The following is an 11,699-nucleotide window of genomic DNA, read 5'->3' on the forward strand; positions in this document are numbered from 1 at the left end:
GTCTAAACTCCACTATGCTCGGAAACCACAGTGTCTAAACTCCACTACGCTCGGAAACCACAGTGTCTAAACTCCACTACGCTCGGAAACCACAGTGTCTAAACTCCACTACGCTCGGAAACCACAGTGTCTAAACTCCACTACGCTCGGAAACCACAGTGTCTAAACTCCACTACGCTCGGAAACCACAGTGTCTAAACTCCACTACGCTCGGAAACCACAGTGTCTAAACTCCACTACGCTCGGAAACCACAGTGTCTAAACTCCACTACGCTCGGAAACCACAGTGTCTAAACTCCACTACGCTCGGAAACCACAGTGTCTAAACTCCATAACGCTCGGAAACCACAATGTCTAAACTCCACTACACTCGGAAACCACAGTGTCTAAACTCAACTACTCTCGGAAAGCACAGTGTCTTAACTCCAGTACGCTTGGAAAGCACAGTGTCTTCACTCTGCTACGCGCGGAAACCACAATTTCTTAACTCTGCTACGCTCGGAATGCACAGTAACTAAAATCCATAACGCTCAGAAACCACAGTGTCCAAACTCCACTACGCTCGGACACCACAGTTTCTTAACTCTGCTACGCTCGGAAAGCACAGTGTCTAAACTCCATAACGCTCAGAAACCACAGTGTCCAAACTCCACTACGCTCGGAAACCACAGTTTCTTAACTCTGCTACGCTCGGAAAGCACAGTGTCTAAACTCCATAACGCTCAGAAACCAAAGTGTCTAAACTTCACTACGCTTGGAAACCACAGTGTCTAAACTCCATTACCCTCGGAAACCACAGTTTCTTAACTCTGCTACCCTCGGAAACCACAGTTTCTTCACTCTGCTACGCGCGGAAACCACAGTTTCTTAACTCTGCTACGCTCGGAAACCACAGTGTCTAAACTCCACTACCCTCGGAAACCACAGTTTCTTAACTCTGCTACGCTCGGAAACCACAGTTTCTTAACTCTGCTACGCTCGGAAAGCACAGTGTCTAAACTCCATAACGCTCAGAAACCACAGTGTCCAAACTCCACTACGCTTGGAAACCACAGTGTCTAAACTCCATTACCCTCGGAAACCACAGTTTCTTAACTCTGCTACCCTCGGAAACCACAGTTTCTTCACTCTGCTACGCGCGGAAACCACAGTTTCTTAACTCTGCTACGCTCGGAAACCACAGTTTCTAAACTCCACTACCTTCGGAAACAACAGTTTCTTAACTCTGCTACGCTCGGAAACCACAGTTTATTAACTCTGCTACGTGCGGAAACCAGTGTCTAAACTCCACTACCTTCGGAAACAACAGTCTCTTAACTCTGCTACGCTCGGAAACCACAGTTTATTAACTCTGCTACGCGCTGAAACCAGTGTCTAAACTTCACTACCCTCGGAAACCACAGTTTCTTAACTCTGCTACGCGCGAAAACCACAATGTCTAAACTCCACTATCCTCGGAAACCACAGTTTCTTAACTCTGCTACGCTCAGAAACCGCAGTGTCTAAACTTCACGACCCTCGGAAACCACAATGTCTAAACTCCACTACCCTCGGAAACCACAATGTCTAAACTTCACTACGCTCGGAAACAACAGTGTCTAAAATCCACTACACTCGGAAACAACAGTGTCTAAACTCCATCACGCTCAGAAACCACAGTGTCTAAACTCCATTACCCTCGGAAACCACAGATTCTTAACTCCATTACCCTCGGAAACCACAGTTTCTTCACTCTGCTACGCGCGGAAACCACAGTGTCTTAACTCCGCTACGCTCGGAAACCACAGTGTCTAAACTCCACTACCCTCGGAAACCACAGTCTCTTAACTCTGCTACGCTCGGAAACCACAGTGTCTAAACTTCACTACCCTCGGAAACCACAGTTTTTTAACTCTGCTACGCGCGGAATCCACAGTGTCTAAACTCCACTATCCTCGGAAACCGCAGTGTCTAAACTCCACTACCCTCGTAAACCACGGTCTCTTAACTCTGCTACGCTCGAAAACCGCAGTGTCTAAACTCTTCTACGTGCGGAAATCACAGTGTCTAAACTCCACTACCCTCGTAAACCACAGTGTCTTAACTCTGCTTAATTTTCTTGTATTAAACTTTTTTTCTCATAAAGATTTTATGAAATAGGAGTCCATACCATAAAAGAAAATTGAAGAAAAAACATATGTCCGTGTGCTCGTTTTTAAGCTACTGTCACTCAAAGATACTTAGTTGACAAAATATTGGATTTTATGGGAATTTTACCGTTTTGACCATTTACACGAGATTAAAGCCATAATTTTATAATGATGTGTTTGATATGTATTGATGTTTGTAGAATTTATTTTCCAGTAGTCTTCTTTAAAATATACCAGTTTTGATTAATAACTCTAATATTTTTCTCGGAATAACAACCAATGCTACCCCTACCCCTTAATTTTGAGCCACATATAACACCATTTGGGCCATTTTTGCACAATTTAAGCCTTAATAGAAAAAAGTTCTGGTATTAAACTTTTGTTAATATTTTGCATATCAACAGGGAAAGGGTCTTTCTAAATCAGGCAGAAAAATGGGGGGTCCGTTTGCTTGCTTTTTTGCCCCATTTGAATATTTGTTATTTTCCAGTATTTTAGAGTAAAAAAATAAAAGTACTCAAATTACCATTAAATGTAAATTTAAAGTAACAAAAATGTATCATTTCACACATCGATGCTCAATATCTTTATAACCACGAACCCAGTAAAGATTTAGCGCAAAAATTTGCTCGATACAGCTAAAAATACTGGCGTAGTGATAATTTAAGTAAAAACAATTTCAGTAAAATATGGTAAAACTGTGGCTCTAATCAAAGCTAAAAAGACACAATTTTAAAATGGCCGCCAGATGGGCCATTTCTTAAAAATCCCCGTATAAAAAAATCTACTACAAATAGAAATGTAATATTTTGACAAAATTTGCAACTGGCAACCTGCCATAGATATTGGTTGATTTTATTCGAAAATGTCATAATTTCTGTGGTCTTCGTCGAAACGAGACTTCAACGGGACTGAAACCTCAAAAGAATACATCCTTAAGAGTAATCCGACTTCAGATTGATATTATATTCCGTCACCATGCTGATAGCTTAGTGTGATATGTTTAGATTGCCCATTTGTTCTTACCTTGTAAACATCGACAGAGCGATTACAGCTTGTAGTTTTGTATTGTTTACGAAAACAAAATCGTTATGTTGACATCGCTACCACAAAAGTTCATCGTGCTGACAATAACACTTCTGATTATGTTTTGTTACTCACGGCACAAAATGACAGCCCCTTACATATTGTCTAAACTTTGCGTTTAAAAATGCGTCGTATCTTTACTGCTAGGGTACTCACGACACAGAATGTGTCGACTCACGACACAGAATGTGTCGTCGTCTCTTTACTGTTAGGGTACTCACGACACAGAATGTGTCGTCTCTTTACTGTTAGGGTACTCACGACACAGAATGTGTCGTCTCTTTACTGCTAGGGTACTCACGACACAGAATGTGTCGTCTCTTTACTGCTAGGGTACCCACGACACAGAATGTGTCGTCTCTTTACTGTTAGGGTACTCACGACACAGAATGTGTCGTCTCTTTACTGTTAGGGTACTCACGACACAGAATGTGTCGTCTCTTTACTGCTAGCGTACTCACGACACAGAATGTGTCGTCTCTTTACTGCTAGGGTACTCACGACACAGAATGTGTCGTCTCTTTACTGCTATGGTACTCACGACACAGAATGTCTCGTCTCTTTACTGTTAGGGTACTCACGACACAGAATGTGTCGTCTCTTTACTGCTAGGGTACCCACGACACAGAATGTGTCGTCTCTTTACTGCTAGGGTACCCACGACACAGAATGTGTCGTCTCTTTACTGCTAGGTATCATTTCCTGTTTACTTTTATCATTCTTTGGTTTGTGCATCACAACAAGCATCATTGCTAACTTCACCTGTACGTTGTACATAAGCATCATTGCTAACTTCAGGTATAACTTTGACCTGTACGTTGTACATAAGCATCATTGCTAACTTCAGGTATAACTTTGACCTGTACGTTGTAGTGCAGCTTGTAAATTTGACAAGATAGGCAAAAAGGTTTGATTCAGGTAAAAAGTTCACTATACAATGTTAACTAGTGCCTATATGAGGGTACAATCAGCGTTTGACATTAACCTTACAAAATCATGCAGATTGAACTTGAGCTTGGCACGTATGTGGTGCAGCACTTGATAGAGTCATTGAAATATCTTATCCTCTCAGGACAGTCACGTGGTACATTCCTCATCAAGTATCCAACATAAATGCTCACTTCCAAAAATCCAGTTATAAATAAACACAGCACCTGACCTCGTTTTTGACCTTTGACCCGTGTCATAATGATGAATTAAACTTTAGCCCCTCTACATTATCTTTCCGCTTGTTATAGTACTCCGTCGTGATTCTACATCTATATCGCTAGTTACTCACCCATAAACATGCCTCCAGGAGCTTCGTTCGTCAGCGCAAAAAATCAGCGACTGTTTCCTGTAAAGGTTTTCAATGATTTCGTGGAGAAATTCTCACGTGTAAAAATGTCATTGATAGCTTTATTGAATTGGTTTATAATCCCATTAGTGCGTTAGATTCCATGTTGGATCCTGATTTGACCATGGACGCAATTTAAAGCAATTAATTTGATTTGAAGCGTTGATGTATTAATGTACGCACGCAGATGGAATGATAACTAAGGGAATTTAACAATCACAGTACACGCAAAAATGACAAATTAAACAAAGTATTTTTAATTAGATTCTTTACTATCATTTACTCAGTTTAACATCGGTGTGGTTATGACAATAAAGTACAATTCAAATTAAGTAACTATTTATGCATTGTATGTGTTAACAATTACAATAAAACCTGAATATAATGGACAAGGAAAAGTAGTCTATAGCCGAATGGTCTTATCATCCCCGGTTAGCCAGATAATGATAATCGAGAAAATAGTTTGACATTTGTTAGAATGGTTTGATGACTGGTTTAATATTTGTTAGACTGGTTTGAAAAAACCTTGATATGTGTTCTGTATTTTTTTTTTTTACCTCATTGAAAAATGTTTCAATCAAAGTGTTAGAATTGGAAATAGCAATTATCTGAATAAAACATGTTTTTCTTTCTTCAAAAACCGTCAATCTAATCAGTGAAAAGTTCTATAGGCAATAACTGTCAACCAAATTTCTTTCGCGTGCGATTTACTTTCGCGTGAAATTTCTTTCGCGTGCGATTTACTTTCGCGTGAGATTTACTTTCGCGAATTTCCCATTTGATTTTTAGGTCATCTGACCCGAAGGGTCAGGATGACCTATAGTCATCATGTTTCGTCCGTCGCCGTCCGCCGTCCGCCGTGCGTTAACTTTTCACATTTTGAACTTCTTCTCAAGTTGTACCGGTGCAATTTGGCTGAAACTTGCATGAAATGATCCTAACATGGTCCCGACAAAGTGTTGTTATTTTTCGGGTCGATCCGAAATCCAAGATGGCCGCCACAGCCGCCATCTTGAAAACACATTTTGAACTTCTTCTCAAGTTCTACCGGTGCGATTTGGCTGAAACTTGCATGAAATGATCCTGACATGGTCCCGACAAAGTGTTGTTATTTTTCGGGTCGATCCGAAATCCAAGATGGCCGCCACAGCCGCCATCTTGAAAACACATTTTGAACTTCTTCTCAAGTTCTACCGGTGCGATTTGGCTGAAACTTGCATGAAATGATCCTGACATGGTCCCGACAAAGTGTTGTTATTTTTCGGGTCGATCCGAAATCCAAGATGGCCGCCACAGCCGCCATCTTGAAAACACATTTTGAACTTCTTCTCAAGTTCTACCGGTGCGATTTGACTGAAACTTGCATGAAATGATCCTGACATGGTCCTGACAAAGTGTTGTTATTTTTTAGGTTGATCCGAAACCCAAGATGGCCGCCACAGCCGCCATCTTGAAAACACATTTTGAACTTCTTCTCAAGTTCTACCGGTGCGATTTGGCTGAAGCTTGCATGAAATGATCCTGATATGGTCCTAACAAAGTGTTGTTATTTTTCGGGTTGATCCGAAATCCAAGATGGCCGCCACAGCCGCCATCTTGAAAACATATTTCGAACTTCTTATCAAGTTTTACCGGTGCAATTTGGCTGAAACTTGCATGAAATGATCCTGACATGGTCCCGACAAAGTGTTGTTATTTTTCGGGTCGATCCGAAATCCAAGATGGCCGCCACAGCCGCCATCTTGAAAACACATTTTGAACTTCTTCTCAAGTTCTACCGGTGCGATTTGGCTGAAACTTGCATGAAATGATCCTGAAATGGTCCCGACAAAGTATTGTTACATTTCTGGTTGATCACAAATCGAAGATGGCTACCATGACATTATATCTAATTAATTTCCTATATGTTAAGGCCCTTGGGCCTCTTGTTTGAAATAAAATTTGTTGAAAGAAATTGAAAATGATCCTGACATGGTCCTGACAAAGTGACACCATATATAATTAATTTTACTATTGCCAAGGTAGTCAGATGACCGTTAAGGCCCTTTGGGCCTCTTGTTCTTCATTGATTAGATTATAAAGGTAACGAATCCATCTTAACCACAGCCCCAAATCTGTTCTCCGCTTCAGCAATGAAACAGTCTTAGACTAAGTTGCTTAGCCAATTAAAATGGTGTACGATTTTGTAATATCATCTGTGATTAGCTAAGTCTAATTAAACTTAAGAATGTTTTGACTCAAGTTATGATCCTGGGGCCTGATGCAAAACAGCAACATCTTCTTTAACACTAGGCATAGCGTCGCTTTTCGAGAAACATGTTGATATAACGTTCTTTCAAGTCGTCAGGGACTCAGAGTGTCTTAGAGATGTGTCTCACCTAAATGACACCGATAAAAAACTTCATGTGATTCTAAATGTCATTGATGAAAAAATGGTTTTTACAGATTGACTAAATGTCATTGATGGAGAAATGGATACTGTTTATTACATTCTGCTCACGGGAAGTTGGAATTATTTGACTGTTTTATGTGACTAAATTTCTGTCTCGTGATACGATGGAGAAGGTTTGGAGAATTATGGATGAGACTGTTTTATGTGACTGAATTTCTGTCTCGTGATACGGTGGAGAAGGTTTGGAGAATTATGGATGAGACTGTTTTATGTGACTAAATTTCTGTCTCGTGATACGATGGAGAAGGTTTGGAGAATTATGGATGAGACTGTTTTATGTGACTGAATTTCTGTCTCGTGATACGATGGAGAAGGTTTGGAGAATTATGGATGAGACTGTTTTATGTGACTGAATTTCTGTCTCGTGATACGGTGGAGAAGGTTTGGAGAATTATGGATGAGACTGTTTTATGTGACTGAATTTCTGTCTCGTGATACGGTGGAGAAGGTTTGGAGAATTATGGATGAGACTGTTTTATGTGACTGAATTTCTGTCTCGTGATACGGGGAGAAGGTTTGGAGAATTATGGATGAGACTGTTTTATGTGACTGAATTTCTGTCTCGTGATACGGTGGAGAAGGTTTGGAGAATTATGGATGAGACTGTTTTATGTGACTGAATTTCTGTCTCGTGATACGGTGGAGAAGGTTTGGAGAATTATGGATGAGACTGTTTTATGTGATGTGACGGAGAAGGTTTGGAGAATTATGATGATGTTTATGTGACTAATTTCTGTCTCGTGATACGGTGGAGAAGGTTTGGAGAATTATGGATGAGACTGTTTTATGTGACTGAATTTCTGTCTCGTGATACGGTGGAGAAGGTTTGGAGAATTATGGATGAGACTGTTTTATGTGACTGAATTTCTGTCTCGTGATACGGTGGAGAAGGTTTGGAGAATTATGGATGAGACTGTTTTATGTGACTGAATTTCTGTCTCGTGATACGGTGGAGAAGGTTTGGAGAATTATGGATGAGACTGTTTTATGTGACTGAATTTCTGTCTCGTGATACGGTGGAGAAGGTTTGGAGAATTATGGATGAGACTGTTTTATGTGACTGAATTTCTGTCTCGTGATACGGTGGAGAAGGTTTGGAGAATTATGGATGAGACTGTTTTATGTGACTGAATTTCTGTCTCGTGATACGATGGAGAAGGTTTGGAGAATTATGGATGAGACTGTTTTATGTGACTGAATTTCTGTCTCGTGATACGGTGGAGAAGGTTTGGAGAATTATGGATGAGACTGTTTTATGTGACTGAATTTCTGTCTCGTGATACGGTGGAGAAGGTTTGGAGAATTATGGATGAGACTGTTTTATGTGACTGAATTTCTGTCTCGTGATACGGGATGGAGAAGGTTTGGAGAATTATGGATGAGACTGTTTTATGTGACTGAATTTCTGTCTCGTGATACGGCGGAGAAGGTTTGGAGAATTATGGATGAGACTGTTTTATGTGACTGAATTTCTGTCTCGTGATACGGTGGAGAAGGTTTGGAGAATTATGGATGAGACTGTTTTATGTGACTGAATTTCTGTCTCGTGATACGGTGGAGAAGGTTTGGAGAATTATGGATGAGACTGTTTTATGTGACTGAATTTCTGTCTCGTGATACGGCGGAGAAGGTTTGGAGAATTATGGATGAGACTGTTTTATGTGACTGAATTTCTGTCTTGATACGGTGGAGAAGGTTTGGAGAATTATGGATGAGACTGTTTTATGTGACTGAATTTCTGTCTCGTGATACGGTGGAGAAGGTTTGGAGAATTATGGATGAGACTGTTTTATGTGACTGAATTTCTGTCTCGTGATACGGGGAGAAGGTTTGGAGAATTATGGATGAGACTGTTTTATGTGACTGAATTTCTGTCTCGTGATACGGTGGAGAAGGTTTGGAGAATTATGGATGAGACTGTTTTATGTGACTGAATTTCTGTCTCGTGATACGGCGGAGAAGGTTTGGAGAATTATGGTGAGTTTATGTGACTGTTTTAACTGTTTTATGTGACTGAATTTCTGTCTCGTGATACGGGGAGAAGGTTTGGAGAATTATGGATGAGACTGTTTTATGTGACTGAATTTCTGTCTCTGTCGTTTGATACGGCGGAGAAGGTTTGGAGAATTATGGATGAGACTGTTTTATGTGACTGAATTTCTGTCTCGTGATACGGTGGAGAAGGTTTGGAGAATTATGGATGAGACTGTTTTATGTGACTGAATTTCTGTCTCGTGATACGGTGGAGAAGGTTTGGAGAATTATGGATGAGACTGTTTTATGTGACTGAATTTCTGTCTCGTGATACGATGGAGAAGGTTTGGAGAATTATGGATGAGACTGTTTTATGTGACTGAATTTCTGTCTCGTGATACGGTGGAGAAGGTTTGGAGAATTATGGATGAGACTGTTTTATGTGACTGAATTTCTGTCTCGTGATACGATGGAGAAGGTTTGGAGAATTATGGATGAGACTGTTTTATGTGACTGAATTTCTGTCTCGTGATACGGTGGAGAAGGTTTGGAGAATTATGGATGAGACTGTTTTATGTGACTGAATTTCTGTCTCGTGATACGGCGGAGAAGGTTTGGAGAATTATGGATGAGACTGTTTTATGTGACTGAATTTCTGTCTCGTGATACGTGGAGAAGGTTTGGAGAATTATGGATGAGACTGTTTTATGTGACTGAATTTCTGTCTCGTGATACGGTGGAGAAGGTTTGGAGAATTATGGATGAGACTGTTTTATGTGACTGAATTTCTGTCTCGTGATACGGTGGAGAAGGTTTGGAGAATTATGGATGAGACTTTTATGTGACTGAATTTCTGTCTCGTGATACGGTGGAGAAGGTTTGGAAATTATGGATGAGACTGTTTTATGTGACTGAATTTCTGTCTCGTGATACGGGAGAGGTTTGGAATGGAAGACGTTTGTGTAATTCGTTCGGTACGAGGAGAGAATTATGGATGAGACTGTTTTATGTGACTGAATTTCTGTCTCGTGATACGTGGAGAAGTTTGGAGAATTATGGACTGTTTTATGTGACTAAATTTCTGTCTCCTGATACGGCGGAGAAGGTTTGGAGAATTATGGATGAGGCTGTTTTATGGTCATTCTGATGTGATGTGATATTACCACAAGCTGAAACTAAAATTACTTAACTATTATCCTACTTTTATTTCGTCATTTAATTCTATATCCGTTGTTACTTACATATGAATATATGCATAAATAGATACTACATGCTATACATGATTTCCAAAAAGACATGATGAAGTATTTAGATCTACATCAACTTCTACATTATTTACCGTTACATTATCTACATCAACTCCTACATTATTTACCGTTACATTTGATGTTAATTATAACCAGAAGCCGGTCTAGGCATTATCGTGATATGATTTAACTATTACAAATTGAAACTGAACTTTTCTAACTATTAGCATGATTTTTTCACCCAAGATATTTTCAAAACCAATGGCTCCTTGTACACTACAAATATGCAGTTTTCCATGTAGACATGATGTCGCTAGAGTGATGATAATAATACCGATAATAAAATAACAACCCTGACCTCGAAACTGTCCAAGATACTCGTGATTCTGTATGAATGACACAACAAAGAAATCGGCTGGCTAATTTCGGTTGTAAACCGACGGAATCGAAAGTACAAATGTATGAAAGACAACAAATAAACAGTAGTCTAGCTGATAAAATCGTTTAATAGAGATCAGTGCTCGCATAAAAATGTATCTGATCATTGAGTTTTAAAACTATAGGAAGATTTTTAAAATGGTATTTGAGTACAATATATAGGCACATACTATCTTCATAACAATAACAAACAAAAAAGGGAATTGTAGCAGTGACATATTTATTTCTGAATCATTACAGTACGGCAGCGTTACAGCTCGGAGTCTGTCTCCATCCATTTACATATCTGACTAATACAATCGTGATACCAACAATAACATTAGAAAAAAACACGTTCTGTGGACTGGTTCCAGCAGAGGACAAAAACAAGTGAAAAGGAATACGTACCTCCAGGACATGTCAAAGGCACTGTATAATGACTATATAGTAACTATTATTTACACTGATTTATATACTACTTTTAAGTATTAGTTTTGAAGGTTAGTAGAAGTAGATGTTATAAAAGTAGTCTGTCACTTACATATATATACCAAATCTTAAAAAATCGTTTGACATAAGTTAAAGCAGGGTCTGATGCTCGTTTTAGGTTGTTAAATTCGAGAGAAGTCCAATTTATTGTTTTCTATCCCCCATTTCCACTAGGAAGTCCGATAAACTATGACCACTATATGACGTTACCTGAGTTTGACCTATGTAACGTAGAGAAGACGCCGAGTCTTTAGGGACACCTGGAACTTTTTTTACACAAGATACTGTTTATTTGTTACTTTTTTGTTATGATGTTGCTTGTTCAACGAATTAATGCAGTATGAATTCTATAGTACCGGCTAGTGATGTTACATGATCCTACTGGTATTAATTTTGTGCAATGCGGCTTTCACTTGTTCTCATATAATTATTAAACATTGACCATACCAATAAATGAACTTATAATTGAAAAATAAGAAAGTGATGTCAAGTACTTTGAATTATCTGTAAGAGATCTCCCTTCAACTAAATCGTCTCCTCTTCACCCTTCCCCAGCACCGCAGGCTTGC

The sequence above is a fragment of the Argopecten irradians genome, chromosome 12 (genome assembly GCF_041381155.1).
Source record: "Argopecten irradians isolate NY chromosome 12, Ai_NY, whole genome shotgun sequence".
In the NCBI taxonomy this organism is placed as follows: Eukaryota; Metazoa; Mollusca; class Bivalvia; order Pectinida; family Pectinidae; genus Argopecten; species Argopecten irradians.